At 39.8% G+C, this 22,562-nt stretch overlaps 1 long non-coding RNA gene across 1 annotated transcript; it reads left to right on the top strand.

The window, feature by feature from the left end:
* The first annotated feature begins 235 nt into the window (after positions 1 to 235).
* LOC141921812 (uncharacterized) lies at positions 236 to 22,199 on the top strand. Its single transcript, XR_012622785.1, has 4 exons — positions 236 to 340; positions 847 to 926; positions 14,961 to 15,082; positions 22,065 to 22,199. It is a non-coding gene; the product is annotated as an uncharacterized LOC141921812 (long non-coding RNA).
* The last annotated feature ends 363 nt before the right edge of the window (positions 22,200 to 22,562 follow it).

Below are 22,562 nucleotides of genomic sequence, written 5' to 3'. Positions count from 1 at the left end.
TGCCAGCTGACAGGGGGAACAGTAAGGGCTTCTTTAAATGGGAAACTAAGGAAATCTCAGCAACTCCATGCACCTGCAAGCAGGCAGCGATGGGGAAACGCCCGTCCCGGCCCAGAGCAACGAGGGAGGTGCTCCCGCCACCCAGGAGTGGTTTTCAGTCACCTCGGTTCAGGGCGATGCCTTCCCTCTCCCGGGCATGAGCAAGGAGCCGGTGTCACGGGACTTCCGCCCTAGACCAAGATGTCCGCTGGCTGCCGCTTCCCTCCTTTGTGTGGGGCGGGAAGGAGGGAGCTGTCGGCCCTCTGCTCTGCCCGGCGTCGGCGGCGCGGGAGGCCGCCAGGTCGCGGGGCGGCGGGGCGGCCGCGGCATCGGAGCGGGCTGTGGTGGCGGGGTGGCCGGGCCCCGGCTCCTCAGCGGGCTGTGGGCGCTGCTGGGGGATCCGCACGGCAGCGGGTTCAGCGCCTGGGGCGCAGGGAGTGCCGCGGCGGGGCGTGCGGGGTGGCTGGGCTCGGCCCGGGGTGCACCTCTTCCCCCCACCCCCGTGAGGCGAGGGGGGCTCGGCCGAGGCGGCCGGCCCGGCTGTGCCTCCCCTGCTGCTTCCTGGGTGAGGGAGAGCCGGGGCTTCGGCCTCTCTGCCCTGCCCCAAGTTAAGCTGCTGTTTCTGCCAACTTGTGGGGGTTTAATAACTCTTAGCGGTGCGGGAGGCTCTCAGCCAGGTGAGAGCTTGAGGCGCTGTCACGTAGCGGCTGTGCTCGGCTGGGCTGTGGGGCAGCGTGCTGGGGCCTCGAAGCTGGTTCTCCAGTACCTTGGTGTCGGTAACAAACTCTTCCTCTGCCTTGTGTCTAGGTGGCTTTGGCTGCCACGAGAGTGGTCCCAGGCAACGCCTGGCTGAGTTGGTACAGTTGGCGGAATTTCATGTGGTTTGGGTATGTATGTAGGTGGGTCTGGTGTTAATCCTTGCCAGCCTGCTGTGAGCATGGGCTGTAGTTTAAAACTAGGATGTATCTTCCTAAATGAAGAAAGAGCCCCTTTTGAAAGGAAGGCCATGCAGGGATACTACAGTATTTAATAATACCTGTCTTCAGGTAATGTTATGGATTCTGTATGTCCCTGTTTCTCAGAATAAATTAACACTTTTAAGGCGTCACAGTAGTTAAAAGTGTCCCTAGCAATGGCCTAGTGATTCAGACTGAGGCTCACAAAAACAGCTTGGGAAAGATGTATGCTGTCTTTTCTTGTCGATTTTATTCGGTTCTTGAAAAAGCATTAAAAAAAAGAAACTACTTAATATGGAAACAAGACAGTCTTTTTGAGGCTGCTGCTTACCTTTAGGTGAAATGTCAGTTTAAGTAATAATGCCACATCGATGATTCTTTTTTTAAAAAATAAAATATTGGTTTTCTAATGCCTTAAATAGCAAAGGGCTCTCTGTGTGATTTTTTTTTAATTTTTTTTATATGAAAAGATGGAAGTGAGGCGGTGGGGGGGGGGAATTGATTGGTTCAGCTGTGTCTTGACAAATCAACTATAATCCAGACATCCGGGTTGAAGTACTAGGGATGAAATGCAGGAATTGGACTCTTTTTTTAATATAGATCTTTGTGTCCTTCTCAATCTGTTATTTTTTTTTTCAGGCCTTCCTTAGGGTCAGTAGTATTAAAGGTTTCTGTGTCTGATCAGTTCTGCTGGCAGTCATGGCCAACAGCTGATCTGTAAAGGTCAACGCCTTTATGAAGTCTGTGCGAGGTGTGTGTTTGTATTCACTCCTGTGACACCTGGAAAAGGATAGGGTCCTCCAAATCTTATAAAATTTAGTGCCCTCATGGAAAAGAAAGTCACAGGTTACTTGTACCACCTAAGGAAGGAACTCAGCAGCTCAACTGTTGCAAGAGGCAGTAGTCAGTTGGGTGTGTTGCAGATAGTGACACACTTCACTCGCAAAAGAGAAGCAACAATATACTTTATTGATATTAAACAGTGAGTTAACAAAGCACAATGGTAAATGCGACAGCGGTTTAGCAAGATTCGATGGCAAGGTACACTTGATTAGTTACTCCACAGTATACAGGGTCAGCCAAACCTCTCAGGGACACCCTCCTGTTGAGTCATGGGGTTCAGAAAGGACCCCCTTACTTTCTAAAATCCTTCTCAGAGAGGAGTCTAGGTGAGGCTGGATCCAATCCTAGTCCCTGTTTTGGTCAGCGGTTTATGTCTAAAGGATTATATATGCAGAAATCATTCTATATCGCTTAGCTAAGATTTCAAAGTTCAGCATGCTCTTCATCACTGACTGAGTATCTGACATGATAAGGACTCTCTTGGCCTCAAGGAGTAACCTTGAGAGGTGTCCCTACACAAGGGGAGATCCTGGCATGCAGCCTGCTGCCCTGCAGGATTGCTCCACAGGCCTTGGGCTGTCTGCTATTTATAAAGTAAGAGGATTAATTTCTAGTCACTACTTGCATACCAGTAAGATGTCTGTCTCACTGTTCCAGACAGCCGTTGGCTACCGTGTTGCCATCTGTCCCCCAAAGTCCAGAGTAGGCTGGATGGAGCCATCCAACCTCCGCTGGTGGTTATGGCTTCAGTGGGGTCAGGGGGGCACGCTGCCACAGGGTGGTCATCTGGAGCATGCTGGTCAGACCTTCAAGTCAGGTGCAGCCCATCTTGCCTGTAACCCAGGTGGATAGATAAGGGAAAGTAGGGGCTTGGGGAGTAATTGTGGCAATGTAAAGGGGACAGAGGAAGAGTAGGAACATGCAGAGGAGCTCCTTGTAAGAAGCCTCATCAAGAAAAGCTATGGGTACTGTTTGAGCTGTTACATGTGTGGGTTGTCTCACTTGAGATACAATGAAGAGGCTTCATATGCGGATGAGGCTCAGTTGGTTTTGCAGCATGTGTGACTTGAAAGGTGTGACAGAATGGAGAGCCCCAGCTGAGTGCCCTCTTGGGAAGGACTGTAGCTGTCAGGAGAAGATGTGGGAGTTTTTACTTACATGAAGTTTGTGACTTACAGGTTTGCATTATGTTTAGGTTGTTGAGTGATAAACTGACAGTCATGGCTGAAAACCACTTTTTAATCCATGCTTGACTGGAATTTGACAACTGTTTCATTAAATAATCTCACTGTGATTTATCACTGTTTTGTTAATTGAATGCATTGCATTGGGCTTGTGCATTTATTATTTTAGAATAGTATTGAATCTATGGCTCACTGGGCAAGACTTCACACAGAGGACTTAACTGCTCACGCGCCAAGAAACTTCATAACTGCTCATGAGTTTTTTATGGTGCTTTAGATGTCAGGGTTTGAGACTTTTCATTGTTCTCTGTATATTAAAAAAAAGATACCTGTCAAGTGTGAGAGATTTCTGTTTGGATGTCTTTTGAGACAGAGTGAGGAGTGTATCTATATACATGGCTAGATTGTGTGGGATTTATTTGATTCGGTAACTTTCAGAATTGTCACTGAACTCAAAAGTCAGACTGGCTGTTTCTGTTAGGATGATAGTTAAAAAACAAGGGCCGATCTTCTTTGTCTTTACAGACTTGTGTGTTGGAGGGGAAGAGTCAAAAGTATTTAGACTTTTTTTTTTTTTGAAGAGGCTAGTTAGTTGTGAACTGCCAATGAAGGTTTCTCTGACCAACAGGTATTTCATGGAATGCTGCCATTGAGAAACCACACCATGTGATGGCAGAAGTATTGTGTAGGTTTAAATAATATCAACAGTTTTCCATTAAAATAAGTGAAATAAGGAATTTCAATTCTAAAAGATTTGTGCAAAATAATTTGTCATTCATTACTAAAATGCTAGAGTTTTGAAATCCTGAGTCAGTAAAAGCTTTTCAACTTTTAAAATGTTCATTTTGTAGCTTATTCTGTAAATGAAATGTATTTGGGCCCCTCAGTGCATCTTTTAAATAAGATGTCTGTTACAAGTTAGTGGTGTGATGTTGTGGTAGTTTCAGTGCAGCATGTAAATATGCAACTAATTCGACAAGTATAGAACATTATGATCCATAACAGATCCACTGGATAAATGTGAATCTTCTCTTTAAAAAGAGATGGAGAAATTGCCTAGAATGTCCTTTTTGTATTGACATCTCTCTGAATCTTCATTCCATCACTCCTTTCTCTTTCATGTGTGTATTTTTTTCTTTATTTGTAGTTTTGGGGTTGTGGTATGTGGTGTTTTGGGTTTTTTTTAGAACGGTGTCTCCCAAATGGGCTTCAGGGACCAGAGGGAACTTTTCTATTATTTCCCTGTTTGTGATGACAGGATCAGTTAACACTTCATCTCTTAGCCTCTGAAGAACCTGCTTGGCTCCTCTTAGTGACAGAACCGGCCCTTGAGAGCACTCTGATCTGCAGCCAGTTGCTGTCGGTGAGCTGAGAAGCAGGCAGGTGAGTTGCAAGTGAAGTGACTTGATGTATTATTTCTTGACCCCGCACTGCCTTCAGGGGTCTGCCAGCAGGCAAGTGGGTCAGGGAGCTGAGCCGGGTCAGTTATCACTCTTTGGTTGGGATATCTTTTTTGAGTTAAATATTCTGCTGTGAGCATATGCTTAAAAAGAGAAAACAATTAAAAAAGGTAGTGGTGGTAGTAAGTATTTCTGTGAAGGTTTAAAATGATCAAACTGGATTACAAAATCAAGGTTATTTGTACTGAAGTTCCTACAAAAGCCTTAACTGATATGTTTACTGACTTGGTTTGTTCTTGAAGTACATTCATCATGACTCTTGGTTATGTTACTGATTAAGTTTAAAAAACAGATCTTCAGTTTTATGAACTCCCTCCACTTTCTGTACATAATAGTTCCTAGAACAGCCTAAGACTCATAGGATGCTGTAGTACTTATTGCCCAACTCCCTTGCATGGGAAGGATCATAGCCAAAGCACTTGCTGCTTCTTTCTACACCACCGTTCTCAATTGGAGTGCTAAATCAAAGTCGAAGTAATCATCTAGAATTGGAGCGTGATGTCAGGAAGACTGAAAGCACAGCCTAGTAATTTAACCTTCACATTGAAAAGGCAAGAATTAGTTTTCTCTTGTCTTTTGTGAAATGATGACCTGCCCCAAGAGAAATTTTTCGTGGGAAAGGGATGCCTGTAATAGCTATGTAGCTGTAAGCCAAGGCATAGGAATGAAAAATTGAATGCAATTGCATGGAAAGACTGTTGGATTGAATGGTGATTGATACTTTTTTTTTTTAAGAAAGTAAAATGTACAAGCCTAAACCTGTTCTTATGAGCCAGGAGGCTGAAAACATAGTCTGTTTACTAAAAACAGATCTCAGATAAAGGCCCAAGTTGTTGGATTAGCGGTGTGCCATTCTGGGCATTTGTAGTACTATCTTAGCAATTCCACTGGCAGGAAGAGCAACATGTTATTTGGAAAGCTGTGCTAAGCTTTCTGACAAGTGCAGATTAAGAATGAAAATACCTAATTATCTCAATTTTGTAAATTGCTTAGCATTATTTAAAATTTTATATTGCTTTGGTATTTCACATAATTTCTTTATGAAGAGTTACTAAAAATCTGTTCTCTCTACCCTTTTTTCCATATATGTTAGCCTTCACCTGCTTACTTCTTCAGCTTCTCTCTGTTCCTCTGAGTTGGTTGTTTGGGTTTTTTTCCTGTCTGAAGATTAAGCTCGTGCATGCTGAAATCTGGGATTCTGGAATTGTGAGTCTGTGCCTATAGCCCTAAAAATACATTGGGTTGTTTTAGTTGTGTTTCTATCAGACTTGCTGTAGTTGTATTATATCTGCTTGATTGTCTTGGCCAATGTAGCATCTAGAGCACAGTCACAGAGGATGATCAGAAGCAAAGGCAGGATTAATCTTTTTAGCTTCAAAGCCCAGTTCTTAAAGCATACATACCCTTGGTTTAAAAAGTACTTGCTTTGGTCTTAAGGCTTGAGTTGTGAACCTGTCAGATGATTGTTCCTCTCATTTTTCTGCAGAAAAATGTAGTGTTTCCTAACTTACAGTACACCATGTCTACTGTCTAATTTATTAATGCATTATAGGTCACTTTGCATCTGATGAGATCTGTTTTATCAATTCTCTGAGTTTATTTTTATCTTGGTTTTTATCCTGATCTTCCCCTTTTAAAAGATTGTAACTTCATCATTTTACGATCATTCATCAGTTTCCTTCCACTTTAGTTTTCTTAGCTCATTTCTCTTTGTTGGTTCAAGTGAAATTTAGAAGCATCTCATAAATATGTAAGCAGCAAGTCAACCCAGCAAAACTGTTTTACTAGCTTTTTTTATAGATACATTCCAACAACCTGCTGTCATTCTTCCTACTTTATTTTTGCACAAATTGTCTGAGTAATCAGTCTGTCATATCCTAGTGAAAAAAATCTGTTCCAAATATTGTGACAAGTTTCATAAATATTTTTAGTTATCCCAAGACAGCAACCAAGTTTTAGTCTTTGGATGTGTTTTTTTTCACTCAGCTACTTCTGTCCTTAGTTTTTACATTCATCCTAGCTTAACAGGAAAAAATGTTTTATCTGTTAGGCGTGGTAATTCAGTGGCAGCCATCAGAAACAGCTATAAAAAGTTGAAGATAAAGTGAAAAAAGTTTTGTACTTGCTGAAAAATAAGATTTTGGAGGCAGAAAAAGAATGTGTGTGTATGTTTACCTAATACAAGCTCTTCTGATTTTGGCAGAGTACAATTGTCATATATTCCTCTTTCAATTCCTTTGTTAACTTTCTCCTCTTAATGTTTTCGGCCCCCAAATAATATTCTGTAAGTTTTCTTAGCTTGAACTGCTGTCCTTTTCAGTTCCAGTTGTAAGTTTGGGGTTTTTGGCTCAGGGAAGGGTGTGTAGGGGAGTTGCTCTCTTATAATAATTGAGTTGGTTAATCTTATGCTGAAGAACTCTGATGTATTAGAGACTTTTTGTTTATAGTAGTTGCTCAGTGGGTATCAAGAAGCATAGTATAGTTTACTTGAACCAAGCATCTGGGCATTATCTACTTACGGAAGCTGAGAATATAGCCCAAAAGTATTTTGGGGCATGGTTTTGTGGGTCGGGGGTAGGTAGGAGGTGTTTGGGTTTTTTTTACTCTGGAGCTTTGTCCAAACTTGGAAACTTCAATTATCATTTAAACTTTAAAGAGTACTTAAGAGGACCATCAAATTCCTGCCTCTGTCTCCCCACCTTCCAGTCCCATTTTGGGGAAAAACCTTCAGTCTGTTTTTTTCACATAAGGTTGTAAGAACTTTGGCTACATCCATGTCTAGTTTTGGCAGCTGAACATACTGTTGTCCTTGCTAAGGCAAGTATTAACTGTTTTATTTTGACTTTTCATCTGGACCCAAAGGGATGCCACTTAACTCAAACTTTGTGTTTGTTTTTAATTTTAAATTACTTTCATAAAGTTATGCCATATGAGTTGGGCTTTGCTAAGCAAGAACAATATGGTCCTGGCAAGCACCAACATCCCTTTTTCAAAAAAGGACAGGAAAAGTTGCTGTGAAAGATAAAAAGGAAAGTAACTAACTTCAATTTATGTTTCTAGGTAATAATATCCTGAGTTTGTTCATAGGTTTTAAATATTATAATTCTACTTAGTCGTAGGATATCTTGCAGATAGAGATGAGTTCTAGTCTTGGACTCTTGATTAGTCATATTCACCTTGTAAGGTATGAGAGGCTTTTATCAAATGCTGTTGGAGAGTGTTGGTTACTATTGCTACTATTAAGTTATTCTGGTTGCAGACAGACTACAGCTCTTGTAGGCATCAGTATTTGCACTAGGAGAAAACTTTTCACGGTGAGAAACCTAATACATTATCTTCAGTTAAAAATGTCAAAAGACTCAAAGGCAGAAACTGTACTGTCTCAGAAGGCACAATTCTGTATGATCCTGAAATGCTGGAAATTCTTGTAAATCTAACATCTGTGTCTAAAGAGCTGTATAAACAGCACTAATTTTGGAATTTAGATATCCCATTTCAATTAATGTGAATGTCAGAAGCATGCAGGCTTGCTTGTTCTGGTTTTTCAACCTCATTTTCCTTCTTCTGTCACCTGACACTAAGGGGACAGAGGTTCTTCTAAGGATCCTGGGTGGATGATGATGGCACTAAGCTATAGTTACAATTAAAACTTTGTTTTCTTAACAGGATATTATGGTTAGTATAACACAGAACTTACTATTAGAATGACACGGGATTTCTACAAGCAGGATCAATGTGGTACAGTTTCTAAGTAGTGTAATACAGCATTTATGATACAAGTTAACAATTTCTAATCACCTGGACCCTCTGCAGGTCGGGTCAAATCTTAATAGATGGTTTGCTGTATCAATGTAATAGTCATAATCTAGACTTGAAAATCATATAACAGAATGCAAGTCACTTCCTCAGTCCTGGGAGGAAGCAGGCAACAGTGGAGGTGTTCCTGGTCACCGGGCTGTCCCGGTCTCACTGTCCAGCAGCAGTTTGGGTCCAAGTGCCCCACTTAGGACTTGGAACTGCTTGATGTTACAGACAGTGCTCTGTGTGCTGTTATGCTTCCCTCAGGGTCATCAACAGCACCTGGCTGGCCGTGTGCCTGGGACCTTCAAGGCTGGCAAGAAAGGGAGTAATCGGCCTGGCGCCCAGGAACCTTGAGGCTGGGAGGGAGGGGAGAAAAATCTGTTTGGTTTGTCTGCTTGGTTTGCAGGACCTTCAGGGCCTGATAATGAGGGAAAGGGAAAGCAGAGAACAGCTTCTTTCCTTATAAAATGGCGTTAGCTATGCTAACCACGTTACCAGGGGTTGGGAGCAGAGAGTACCAGTCATGTATACATGCTTCTTTCCTTTTCATGAACCTTGTGAGAATGTGAGGGAGACACTAAATAAAAGAACTTCTTAAGCAGTCATTTTGTCTCTTTCTTACTGCTTTTATTCAGCATTCGATTTCGGTTGTTTTAGGGACCTCTACCTTGTATAGAAATTGGTAAGCATGATCCAGAGGAGATTGACAAGGTGTTAGCAGTTGTTCATCAGGTTCAAAGAAAACAGGATGTAATGGATTCCACACCTTAATCATTAAAACAGTATGTTGAATCCTTCTAAAGCTGGTATGTATCGAGACTCTGAGTATGTGGGTTCTTTCTTGGTTTATGGATGGGAGGTTTGTTTTTTTCTTTTCTGTATCACCATCCTCAGTAGTCAAAATCCTTCTTTGTTTGGGTACTATTGGGAAACAGTCATTCCTGTTTTGTCTTAATTGTGGAAAACTAGTCCATGATGAAATTGTACATCTGTCAGTTGCTACAGGGGCCTGCTTAATGGGATTGGACTGATCTGATAATGAAACGCTGTACTCAACAGCCTGCTGTGTACTACAGTCCATAGGCTGGGCCACTGCATTATGTAAAGCACTGTCATTTCTTAACAATGTTGAACCACATTCTTAAATAATGTCTTTAGCATCTCAGTACTTGCCAAATTAGTAATAATTTTCTTTGTGTTCATGTATCTAGCAGGGCAGACAATTGAAGAAATAAGCTATCAGCTAAACTGAGGAACTCTAGTTTGAAAATTAGACTTCTTAATTCACCTTCTTCTAGAATGAGATAAATTACATTTTGGATGTGTGAGGTTTCCTGAATCTGGAGTCGCTAGCTTAGACATCATCTTTTTAGATGCCTGAAGATGGCTGAAATGTAGTATGCCTGGAGTGTCTTATTACTTGTTGCAGAGTTACTCAGTTATATCTGATGTGCAGTTGAATTATGAGAACGCATTGCTTAAGCAGAGGTTTAAATCCTGTATTGTAAAAGAAAGTTGGGAAACTTAAATTGCCTACCATGTTCTTGTGCAACTTGAGGCTTTTCTGAGAGAACTCCTGGTGGTGAAAGCCAAGGAGCCAGCTGAAGAATGGTACCTCACTGAGACCTTTTCAGGGCTTGTGAGTACTTTCTTGAAGATTTAAAGCTAATTCAGGAGGCTGTCAGTGTGAGTAGCTTGGACATACATAATCTCTGCTCTCCAGGTGAGCTACAGTCTCTTTTCATCTGTTCAGGATGGATTGTTGGCTAACTTTCTTTCCCATGTTGCTTCTTTTTTCTAAGAGAAACAGCTCCTGTAATACAGGAACTCCTTTTAATAAATACCACTGTGATAATTAAGTTATTCCCAGCTCCCAGGGATTGAATTTCCTCCTGCTGCCTTTTTCCATAGCATTGCATTACAGACAGAAAATAAGCAAGTAGGGTGCTGTCCCCTCAATCTGGGGAGTTCCCTGAATATACTATCTTCCTGCATATGAGCTTTTTCTTGTTTGACACTGCTTTTTTGCTGCTCATGACATTTTGATGAAGTGCTGTAACAGTCTTGAGAGATTATGTATTACGATGGTACATGACTCTTGCTAAACCAGTATCCTGATTTTTTTACTATCACCTCTTTGCAGAGACTGCATGTGGTATAATAATATATATCAGATGAGGCTTGTGGAGGGAGGTAATTATCTTTTATTAGACTGGCTTATTACAGGACAGGGCATCATGCAAGCTTGTGGTCACACAGTGACCTCAGAGGATTTATGTGCCCAGATGCACATCAGGTCTTTTTTCCAGCTATATTAGTTAGTCTAATAAAAGGTATTACCTCTCCATTGAAACATTGCCTGACTTGCAGCCTTCGTGATCTAAGGATGCAACGACACGTCAACCATTACCGAGGCTGACCAAGATGCTCTTCTGTGTACTGTTTCCAGTTCCCCCCTCTCTCGTTTGCCATATGCACTTTTCAGGTCTAGGGTTTTTATATTCAAGATGTGATGAAGTCCTCTTTTAATCAATGTCATCTTGTCTTTAAGTAAATTATGACACAGAATTTGTCTAAATTGAAATGGAAAATTTTACTTCGCAGGGCCTCTGGCATCTTTCAACATCACTTTAGAGCTTGTTTTTAATAAATGAGACCCAGGTGAATAACTCTGGGAACCTAAAGGTCATCCATGCTTCAGGTATAAGCATGTGTGATTTATCACCATGTCATGTTTGTTTGCTTTAAAACTTATTTGTGTTCATGAGCTACACAGTGCTTTATGGGATGACAGTTATTGTTGCCTTTCAGTGAAGGATACTAGAAACTTGGTTTTGATGCCTGCTTTATGCAGGATGTATTTCCTGCTTGAGATAACTAAATTCAAAAGCAGTTTAATAAGGTGTTAGGATATGTCACTAATGATCTATTCACTTGCCCTGTTTTATTTCCATAAATCTCCTCTGTTTACATGTAAATAGGCTTTACTTCATGATGAAGGAAGCATTTGGTGATTGTTTTGAGGAGTTTAGTGTTACTTACAAAATCCCAGTTTCCTATCACCTTTTTTCTATCAGCGTTGGGCTTTTTAAGATCTACAGAAATATTTCCCTTGAATTTTTAGGGGGAAAAAAACTCTTTGGAAGGAAGTTATTGATCTTAAGCAGAAGCAAATGAGGCATCAACAGCTCTGAGGCAATGAGTAACCATAGCTACTAAGTGATGCTAAAATAAAAAACTTTAGATAGTTTAAAATTGTGTGATTATGTCCAGCTTGCTTATGTATCTCTGACACTGAGGAATATACTAGTGTCCACCTGTAATTGCCAGCTGTGTGGACTTCTAAGACCTATTTTAAATAAGAATATCTAGTGGTGGTTTACATTACTACTCTTCAGAATTCCTTACTTATACCTGGTTACTCTGAGGTATTTCAGATGGAATATTTAATGTCTTTCCTCTTCTCATAAATGAGTGTGTGTGTATGTGTGTGGGTGTATATAAATAATATCAATATGACATATCTGTCTAGGCAGCTACAATGATCAAGATGGAGCCAGCAAGGCTCCTTTCCAATGGGTGTTTGACGTGATGGTTTTCATACTGTTAACAATCCCTGTAGTACATCTGTTCCATTAGCAATAAAAAGCCTTGTGTTGGCAACGTCTAATGGCTTACCAGTATGTAAGTTCGTGGGCTTTTTTTACTGTGATCCAATTAGTTACTGAGAAAACTGCTTCTTTTTTTAAGAGCTGAAAACATAGCCATAGTGTCCCACCATGTATAAATTTTCATAAACTGTGTGCATTTACTTTTCTAGTAAAATGTACAAATGCTCCACAGGTCTTCTAATGATTATCTGAAGAAGCCAAATTTCAGTGTGCTTTCAATGTTATTGAAATTACAATACTTCACTAACTAATAGGAGAATGGGGAAGTATTTGATATCCCTCCAGCTGTAGCTTTCTCCAAATACTATAGGTTTTTATTATGACTCTTGAAGATGACACATTAATTTTAGTCAGTTACCAGTAGATTATCCTTACCTTCACAGGGTATCAGTACTCTGACTCTTCACTTTGCAACCTCTTCAGGGTATTCTTTTGTTTTGGAAGCATCCTTAATCCTAGGAAAGAGGAATTTAATATAATTAATGCCATATCATGGTTCTGAGTTTTTTGTCTTATGATTACAAACAATAACTATGACATGTTGCTTGTCTTGATTGTGAATGAACGTCTAGAGTTAGGCTGATGTAGGAAAGATTATTTTTTATTAACTATTGAGTGGCAAGTGGTCTGTTCTCCAGTTCCCACCTCCACCCTGAATGTTGCATTACAGCTTTATAGTCAAACTCTAGGCCTGTCACAAAAGCAGTAAGTGAAACAGATGATAAAACTTAACTTTCTGCAAATGACTGACCCAGGTGTTCTTCTGCACGGATCTGTGTCATTAAAATGGTATCTCCTGTAAGTTTCTCTTAGAATTGTAGTCTCTTTTTGTCAGATCCAGTCCAGGAAACACTTCCTCTCTTGATACTGAAGTCATCAAAATGTGAGAGTAGTGTTTTTTTTATTGCCTTTGCAAAATACACACATAGGATGATAAGTGATTACTTAAAGATCATTTGATTACAAATCATGGATGTGCTCCATAGCTATTTGAGTGATTTAAATTTTATACTTCTATATGAGTGATTGTAAATGAGCAAAACCTTTTTCAGAACTTCTTTTTTAACATGGTAGACTTTGTAGTACTTGAAGTCTATGTCTAAAGCTGTTTCAAGCCTCTTTCTGAATGGAACTCCTGGAAAATTTGTGATGGGTAAGAACAGACACATCCAGCACTTACAGTATTAGCTTATTTAGGTTTGTTTTTACCAGCTGTGTTTTGCAGGTCCCTTAAAAGTAATTCATGATCCACAGACTTGAGACATTGGTTGGAAACAGCTGTTCTCAAACTCACATAAAATTTCTCATGTTTCTTTTTTTTTTTTCCTATGTTCTTAGACAGTAACTGTTCTACCACAGAGCTTAAGAACTTACAGCTCTTCTCTAGAGTACCTGGTGGTGTTCAGGACATACTTACTCTGACATGGCTGGAGCTACACTCAGTCTACACTTGAATTCATAGCTTATGGATAGATTGATTACAATGACCATAGTAGCTAATTAGTATAGAGTCAGTACTGCCCTGAGCTCTAACTCTTGCTAGTTCTTTAGGTTTTTGTGGTCTTAAAACAACTCTGATGCAGATGATAGAGTTTTTAGTGTGTTCTGATGTGTATTTTTCAGGGTCAAATATCTGATTGAATAAAGCATATTCTTCATGGCATTCTGAAATTATGCCTTATGTGACAGTAATTCTTACTACCTACATATGGTCATTCTAAATTGCTGTTCTTAAGAATATGTTTATTTTTAAGCATTCAAGTTAATATCATGCAGCATTGAAATGGCATTTGTTCAGTCTTGAGACAAAGAACCTCAAAGTGTGGAAAAATATTTTAGTAGTCACACTCTCCTGTTAGCCTGGTAATATGAATACATGGAAATTGAGGAGTTAGCTTTTTTATTAGACCCATTTGGAAAATATTAACTTCCTGAAAGATATGCTACATTAACTATTGCTATGCTACTTAATGCTTTATCTGAAATGTTGAGAAAGAATGTTGTGTAACTTGAGTTTAAACTTTTACATACTAGTTGTATGGGGCTGTAATTCAGCAAGCAAGGATAGAATTTACTTAAATGAAAACATTTTCTTATATTCTTGGGACTGTTACCTGGGATCATTCAGTTCCCTATGGAATTTTAAAGTGCTGTATCTGTTTTCTGGATTAGTTTGAAAAGTCATGGTACAATTAAAGTATTGACTGAAATGGAGTTTGAAGCCTTCAGAGATGAGAGAGTTTTGAAGGACTGTATAAAAATAGGGTGCCTTGCTGAAAGAGTAGAAAAATAAGTTGGTGGCTTCACAGCTCTAGTCATCAGAGAACAACATTCCTTTCTATGACAGATAATATGCTGTTGCTGCTCAAGCTGCTCAGATAATGAGGTTGATAGTTTGCCTACAAAGGTTCCCATAAAAACACTAAACAACTAAGAGGACAAAAATTATTAAGTTAAATGTGGTGATTATGATCAAAATGTCATGGAAAATTTAGTTCTCTTGAAAAGGAATTTTGATAAATTCAATGTATCAAATTTCTGAATTTGAGCGTACAGTGTTAGGAAGCCTATATTTGATCCTTGTTGATGTTGATTGACAAATCCATGTTATCAGTGACTGAAGTTCAAAGCCCTCACGTACCATGTAATATCTACACTTGGAGCAAGCAAACTACTGGAGATCCATCCACTCTGTTGTCCCTTTAGCAATGCTGAAGCAAGGGCATCTTATAGGTTACTCAGTACTGTCATTAGGTATCCTCATTTCTCTGTTTGTGCCCATACCAGTCTTCTCCTCACGTTCTGTGAATAACCTGAACTTAACTCAGATAATTCCTTGTGTAATAAATAGGACTATATAGTTTTGAATCTTTTTTTTTTAATTTTGTTTTACACTGAATAAAGATTTGATTATTTCAGAGAAAATGGCAGCTTGGTATAGGGCAAAGTTGTGGGGGTTTTGCCTAGAAGCAATCACTGAGTTGTCTTTTTTTTTTTTTCTTTCAGAGTCTGGAAAATCAGTGTGATGGGACAGAAAGTAGAAACAAAGCTGAAGCTGGAGTTGGCAGCCTCAGTCAATGAAGAGTTGGAGCAGACAAATCTCAGACACAGAAAATGATGGCTGAAGAGTAAGAGCACTGAACTTAATTTTAAAGGGAAAACAATACCAGAATTCTTAGATCTGTGTAAGCAAGGAAAATGATCTTGGAGTTGAACATTGTTGGCCTCTGTGTAACAATGAGGGGACAACTTTGCTGTAAGCAAGTCAAACTAATATCCTTCCTCCTTGTTTCCTGTTCGCCTTCGGCTGTGTCTGAAGTTGTTCTGATTCATGGCAATTCTTTCAGCATGTTCTAGCTTGTGGTCATAGCTGGTTTGTGTTAGCTGGTTTTGAACTAAAAAATGGTTAGAGTAGTAGGAGAAAAGGAGAGTATTATATGGAGCAGGAGTGTATGGTAGGAAGGGTTAGTAGGCATTCCATGTTTGAATGTAGGAAAAGAGGAATGAGATTGCTCGAAAAAGTGTGCCACCCTCCATCCCTGCTTGGCCTGCTCTACTCAGGAGTTAAGAAAAAGAAATGGAGCTTCTAAAAACTCCCTTCAGATACTAGGAGGCTGGGAGCTGTCCCTTATGTTGACAGGAACAAGAGTGAGAAAAGGGACCCTTTTTCTGTCTCTGTGGAGACCTCTTCCTTACAGGCCTGCTGATTTTCAGGGTATTACTCCTTTTCACTTGTCAGGTTATGAGTTGAAAAGTGAGTCTTAGGGCTTTTTATGTGTTTGGAAATGGAGTTAAAGCAGAAAAGGCAGTGGTAAGGGGAAAGTGTTCAGTGAATGTAAGCTATTGTGGTCCAACAGTTGCTCCAAATGAGTCAATGAGGTGCTGTTGAATGTGAATGGAGTTCTGCCATGTACAAAAGAAAGGCTTCAGAATGGCAGCTTGAGTTCAGTGTTGGTATGAGGTGGGAATGTTGCTTTTGTTTCAGCTCCCTTTCTGATGAGAGTGCAAATGCCAATTCTTAGTGCTACTCCTCCGTTGCATTAAGAACAAATGTCCTAGTTATGTTTTTAAAAGGGAATTTAAGTAGTATTCAGCATACAGGTATACCAGAATTAACATACATTGTGGACTCTGAAACTTCCACCTGAGATGCTAATGAAATATATCTTCTGGAACAAAACAAAAGACGTGTGAAATCATTGTTTGCTGCTTTAAATCAACTGTAGTTCTTTCAGACAGTTCAGTAATACTTGTGACCTGTCAGGTAAACTCTAACAAACTTGAACCGTGCATCCTTTGGTTTAAATGTGCCTTTCTAGAATATGCTTAACAGTGTTTTAATCCTTGACATACCTTTTTGCTGATGTTGGGTTACCTCACAGGCTCCACTGCAGAATGGTAATTTACTGAAGCCTTTTAATATGGATTAAGTCTATTGTATTTCCCTCCATCTTTTCTGATGGACTGGAATTAAAGAGCTGTTGAGCAAAGATGTCTTGTTTTGATTCCATGCTTTAACTACTTTGCTACAAAGCAAAAGATCAAGTAAGTCAATAGCAAGACCTCTGTTGTGTTTTGACACCAGGAGAACAGAACAAAAACTTAAGAAAATATAGTGATTGCCATCTGTATACTTCTGTAATTGGAGCTGGTTACCCTAAAAGTATGAGTGAGCACTTCAACAAGGCTGAGATTGAGAAGCTTGCTGCCAGTCTTGAAGAGTTCAGAGCATAACTAACTGATTTCACATCTCTGCTGCGGGGGATGTGAAGCTACCACCATTTTGTAAACAAAGTGAAAATTAGATTAAGATTTGCATAAGGCTGTGGTGTCATTAAATCATTTTTCACCCAATTCCATGCTATAGTCAGTAGACCTTGTCTGTTGTGTGTCAGTTTGAAGTGTTTCTATTGCTTAAAAGATTTACCTCTCATAAGTCTCCTTAGGCTTCTCCTCAGTTGCAGGATCATTAACTGACACATTCTAAGAAATAATCCAGTCCTGATTGCTGTCTTCAGTTTAAAGTTATGAAAAAAATTGCTTGTTAGCTGACTATTCACTATGTATGCACACAGAGGCACCCATATTCTTGCACCCATGTGGCCTGCAGCTTCCAGAAATGCTGCAAATGAACATTACTTGAGTTGAAATTATGTGGGTTTGTGATAACAAATAATTTTGCTTACAAGAAAATTCTTTGCCTTAGTACAGACCTTCTCCCTTTGCTCATACAGCTTGAGAGAGAATATGCATCTGCACAGTAGTACTAATAGGTTAAAACAGAACTTACTCCATAGAAACATACTACAACTGAGGTGCAAGACAAGTCAGTTAAGAAAATATAGTCATGGGCCACGTACAAACCAAAATTTGCTTCACCATTTGCATTTCAACTCCTGTCTGGCATGGTTAGTAACTTAAGGAGAACTCTTTAACTGGGTATATGTTATCCAAAGATTTGTGTAAAATGAAACAAACTAAATTGTGTTTATTTTATGCAGTTAAGCATGTGGCTGACTTTAAGTCACCTTTGGTTTTTTTTAGTAGGTCTGAACTTTTGCTATGGTTAGCTTTTATTGGAACACTTCTAAATAACTCTATTTGCTGTTGCACAGCATATGGTGTCTTAATGCTTTCTTTTTATTTTTAGTATGCCAGAACTATGTGTTCCTCCCTACAGCATGAGCTGGCTTTCCTTGTTCACATTCCTTGCGGTCCATCTGCCTATAAATGTTTTTAGAGTGCACTGAATGATGATGCTAAGATACTGATTTATTAAGTCATTAACACTAAAAATCAAACACAACATTTTGTGGTGCCTTTGGTCTGAACACATTCCACTACCACCCCAAAATCAAGTAGCCTCTGTTTTTTAACTAAAATCTTATTTAGAGGCTTTTAATCTAAAATCAGCATTTGTCACATTTGTTGAGAGCATCTTTGGGAGCAAATCTGAAATATTCTCCTCTAGGATGCCTAGCGTTTTGTGAGAGGAAGGATCGAAAGATTACTTAGATTACTTGTGATTAGTGCAGGCAGTGTAAAACAAGGTCTGTCAGACTTGGGGAGAATCTGAGTGTTTTTTCCAAGCCACTGTGAAATGAAGGAGCCTAAAAGAGGATGCATGCCTGTTAAAAAATACAACTTGCTAGCTGAGTTGTGTCTGAGAGGTGATTTTTCACTGGATAATCCTCATCCGAAACAAAACTATTGGGATGTTGTGATACAAAACACTGTATATTTGCAAAGCAGCAGAGGTTGCTACCTCTTCTTGCTTTACCTTGGTGGTTATTGATCTAAAAATACTAACAAACTTAGTAGCCTGTAGTTCACAAGTTGCATTTTTCACAGTGGGCTCCTCAGGGTTATTGAGCACATTTTAGAAGCAACACTGGCGTTGAACTGCTGTTAAGCAGGATTCACAGATCTTGTGATCCCACAGTGGAAAAAGGGAAAACAGGTGGTAAGGCTAGATACTGTGGTTCTTTCCCTTTTTACCAGTGCTCTGACAGCTTTCCCTAGGAAGCTTTCTCTTTAGAAAAGAGATAAAATAATAACTGGCCAAGCATACACAGAGCCTGTCAGCCTCTGACTCCTACTATCTGCAAATCCTTGGGTTTAAGAGTTGGTCCTTTACTCGCTTACGCAGCAACAAACAATTTTATTCTTTATTTTTAAAAAAAATAAATATTTTGTTGTCAGTATATGGCATGCTTCATTCAGTAACACTGTAGTTAAATTAGTGTTGTCTGTCAACGCCTATGTACAACTTCAAAAAAAAAATCCTGAGTAAACAGTTGATTCATAGCAGTATCTCTGTATTCTTTGCCAGTTCCAGATCAGTATCTAAAAAGTAGAGCAGCATACACCCACAGTCTTGTATGTAGTTATACTTTTGTATTTAATATCAGCATTTTCTAATACAGTTCACTTTTCCTCAGGGTAGAAAAGGTTTTAATGTGAGAATTCCGTGCTGTGTTTGAGTCTGTATAGACAGCTTTGTACTCGTAAATGGGCATATTGTTCTCATTAACAGCTGCTCAGGGATGAGCAGAAACCACCACTGGTGAAAACCTAGATAACATCAGGAAAGGAGAAATAGGCAGAATTGATGCTGCTTCACCTGGATCAGCAAGGCAGGTATTAAGTCAAAGCCCTTCAACACTCAAATCAGCATTGCATCCAGGTTTGGATCTTCTTTGGCAGAATGCTTGGGAAAGTGAGTCTTAAATACCTGTGCATAACATGCTACTTCTGGCATGTCAGTATCCAAAATCTGGTGAGTTAACTGAACTTTTTTGTAAAAGCATGTCTGTCTACCCCCTTTATATTAATTTCCTCTATGATGCAGCTTTTTCTTCAAAGCCTCGTGCTGGTGACTAAGTATAGCAGCGTCCAGCTTATGTGAGTTATCTCAAATGGGTATTTAAAGGGTTGGGCTCTGATTAAAATCCCACTGATCCTACACTTTAGGTAGTAGGGTGACTCAAAATGCCTTTGTCAGATGTCTTTAACCTCTCCAGCTGTCCTGTCAGTGAGGATGAGTCAGAAGCTGGAGTCCTACAACTAACGCTCACTAAATCTGGAAGGCTCAACTGTTAGCATAACTGATTTGGCAGCTTGGGGCAGGATGTGGACTGGCACATTACTGAGGTGACAGCAGCCTTTCCGGAGTGCTGCTGCATCTGTCAGAGAAGAGAGGAAAGTGCCTCAATCCTTTGTTTTATTCTACACTGACAGGGAAAACATTTTCCAGGAGAACTGAGCTGACTGTGGTCTTATAGTAGAAACAGTGTTCACAGGAACTTCTCAGGCTGGTTGTATGGTGAACATTTTCTTCACTCTCTATGCAGAAAGAGTAAGTCTGGTATTTGGGGGAATTGCAGCACATGCATGATACAGCAGGTGACTGGTCTGCAGCCCCCCTGAGCCTGAAAGTAGGTGGCTGGCCCAGTCAGAAAAGTCTCCGTTAAGACTTGGGCATCCCTACTGTTTAGTAGAGATATATACAGTGTACATGCAAACTGAATTCATGTGTTCAGTCCTTATGTATCCACACCTGTGTCACCTGACACGAAGGGGACAGAGAGGTTCTTCTAGGGATCCTGGGTGGATGATGATGGCACTAAGCTATAGTTACAATCAAAACTTTATTTTCTTAACAGGATATTATGGTTAGTATAACACAGAATTTACTATTAGAATGACACGGGATTTCTACAAGCAGGATCAATGTGGTACAGTTTCTAAGTAGTGTAATACAGCATTTATGATACAATTTAACAATTTCTAATCACCTGGACCCTCTGCAGGTCGGGTCAAATCTTAATAGATGGTTTGCTGTATCAATGTAATAGTCATAATCTAGACTTGAAAATCATATAACAGAATGCAAGTCACTTCCTCAGTCCTGGGAGGAAGCAGGCAACAGTGGAGGTGTTCCTGGTCACCGGGCTGTCCCGGTCTCACTGTCCAGCAGCAGTTTGGGTCCAAGTGCCCCACTTAGGACTTGGAACTGCTTGATGTTACAGACAGTGCTCTGTGTGCTGTTATGCTTCCCTCAGGGTCATCAACAGCACCTGGCTGGCCGTGTGCCTGGGACCTTCAAGGCTGGCAAGAAAGGGAGTAATCGGCCTGGCGCCCAGGAACCTTGAGGCTGGGAGGGAGGGGAGAAAAATCTGTTTGGTTTGTCTACTTGGTTTGCAGGACCTTCAGGGCCTGATGATGAGGGAAAGGGAACAAATATGTTGTGACCCACTCGGTCACAGAGAACAGCTTCTTTCCTTATAAAATGGCGTTAGTTATGCTAACCACGTTACCAGGGGTTGGGAGCAGGGGGTACCAGTCACACACCTGCTGCTGGTTTTGGTAGTGCCATCCTACGGATGTTAAGTAGAAACACCCCTCCTCACAGTGAGGATAAACAAAGAGTTCTCAGAAAGTCATCCTGTGCAAACTGTGGTTAGAGCCCGTATGTCAGATTTATGGCCTTCCCTGCCTTTGAGCCTTCGAACAGAGAGCTCTGCGCTTCATGGTCACCTGGCAACTGCATACACAATACCAGAGAGAGTGTTTTTTCTCTTTTCAAGTTACATCATCTTGATTTAGCCATAGTTACAAACTGCTATTGTCAGGTTATAGATTTTTTTTTTCTTTATCCAGAGAAACTCCACAGATCTAACAGCAAGTGTTTGTAAATTCTGAATGAAATATCAATAGACTTGTAATTTTAGGTCTACAGGCATAGACAAACATTGTGTTTCTGTATTTTGTTGATGGTTACCCTGGCTACATGTTTGAGTACACTTGTGTTTTGGTTTTGCTTTTAGTATAGTGTTACACAAATAGTGCTTTCATTTGACTTCCACAATATCTCCTACATGCTTCAATAGAAATGCATACAGGAAAAAAGATTTAGTCCTAGTTTTATAATGGCATTTTAATTGTCCTCTTAAAAATACAGTTTTTACAGAGGTAATCTTAAAATTTTCAACTGTCTTAGATTTTTTTTTTTAAAGCCAGCTGGATTTGGAGTGGTCTGGTGAATAGTTGTGAAAAGAAACTAGTCTGTATAATAAGGTTACTAAGCCTGAGATCTGCTTTAGGGTCAGAATAAAACTGCAATAAAAATGTTCAGGTTCACTAATGAGGAAAGAGTACCTTGACAAACCAAGATTTTGAAAAGTTAGGGAAACTGGCAAGCTAAAAGGGCAGAAAATCTTTTAAGTGTAAAGGCTTGCTAAGGAGACAGTTTATGGGATTGGATGAATCTCTTAAAAAGTAATCTTTCTTCCAGCCTCAGAACAGATGCAGCTACCCTGGGAATGGTAGAGGAGTCATGTAAGAAAGTGAGAGCAAGGCAGCACACCAGTGGTATTTTAAGATTTGGCAAGGGTATACTCTATAGAAAGTATCCCTGATGTTTTCCGCAATTTAAGGTGTTTTCTGAAACTAGTGGAAGAGTTGCTGTGTGTTTGGATTTAATTCCTACGCTTGTTTTCACTGTTGGAAAAAACTTGAAGTGGTCTGAAAGTATGCTTTTTCCATGGCTGAAATTATGCATTGTGTTATCACACACAGCTTACACTCAGGTTTACTTTCTCTTTTCAGAATACATCCATCCAGTACAGATTGGGTACTCAGACATCAGAATAGAAGTTGCAAAAATCAAGAACATCTAGTAAAAAAAAAGTACTGTATTCTTCTGCCTGCTATTTATTTACATAAAGAGATTTCTTATAACCCAAGGCTATATTGTTTCTAATACTTTCTTGTTGACACAAATTTTGTTTTGGCACTTGTCTGCTTGGAAAATACCAAGCACTTGGAATATGGTTTTAACCTATGCTTTGTCCTATGATTTAAAGTATTTGAAAACAGAATTGTCTTGCTTTTATTGCACTTTACCCCTGTTCATAAATATTTCACCGGGAGGAGATAATCTCAAGGTATAATATGCCTTAACTCAAGCTTCCTAGCTCTTCACTTCCACTCCTAGACCATTCTTGCAGCCAGGATGATGCAACTGCTTTTGCACCTGAATTACCTGAACTGGATTATAGAACTGATACCGGTTAAAAATTTATTCACCCTCAGGTGTTTAACGAA

The sequence above is a fragment of the Strix aluco genome, chromosome 3 (assembly GCF_031877795.1).
Source record: "Strix aluco isolate bStrAlu1 chromosome 3, bStrAlu1.hap1, whole genome shotgun sequence".
Lineage (NCBI taxonomy): Eukaryota > Metazoa > Chordata > Aves > Strigiformes > Strigidae > Strix > Strix aluco.
The sequence above is the reverse complement of the archived record's forward strand: the minus strand, read 5'-3'. Positions and strand labels throughout refer to the sequence as shown.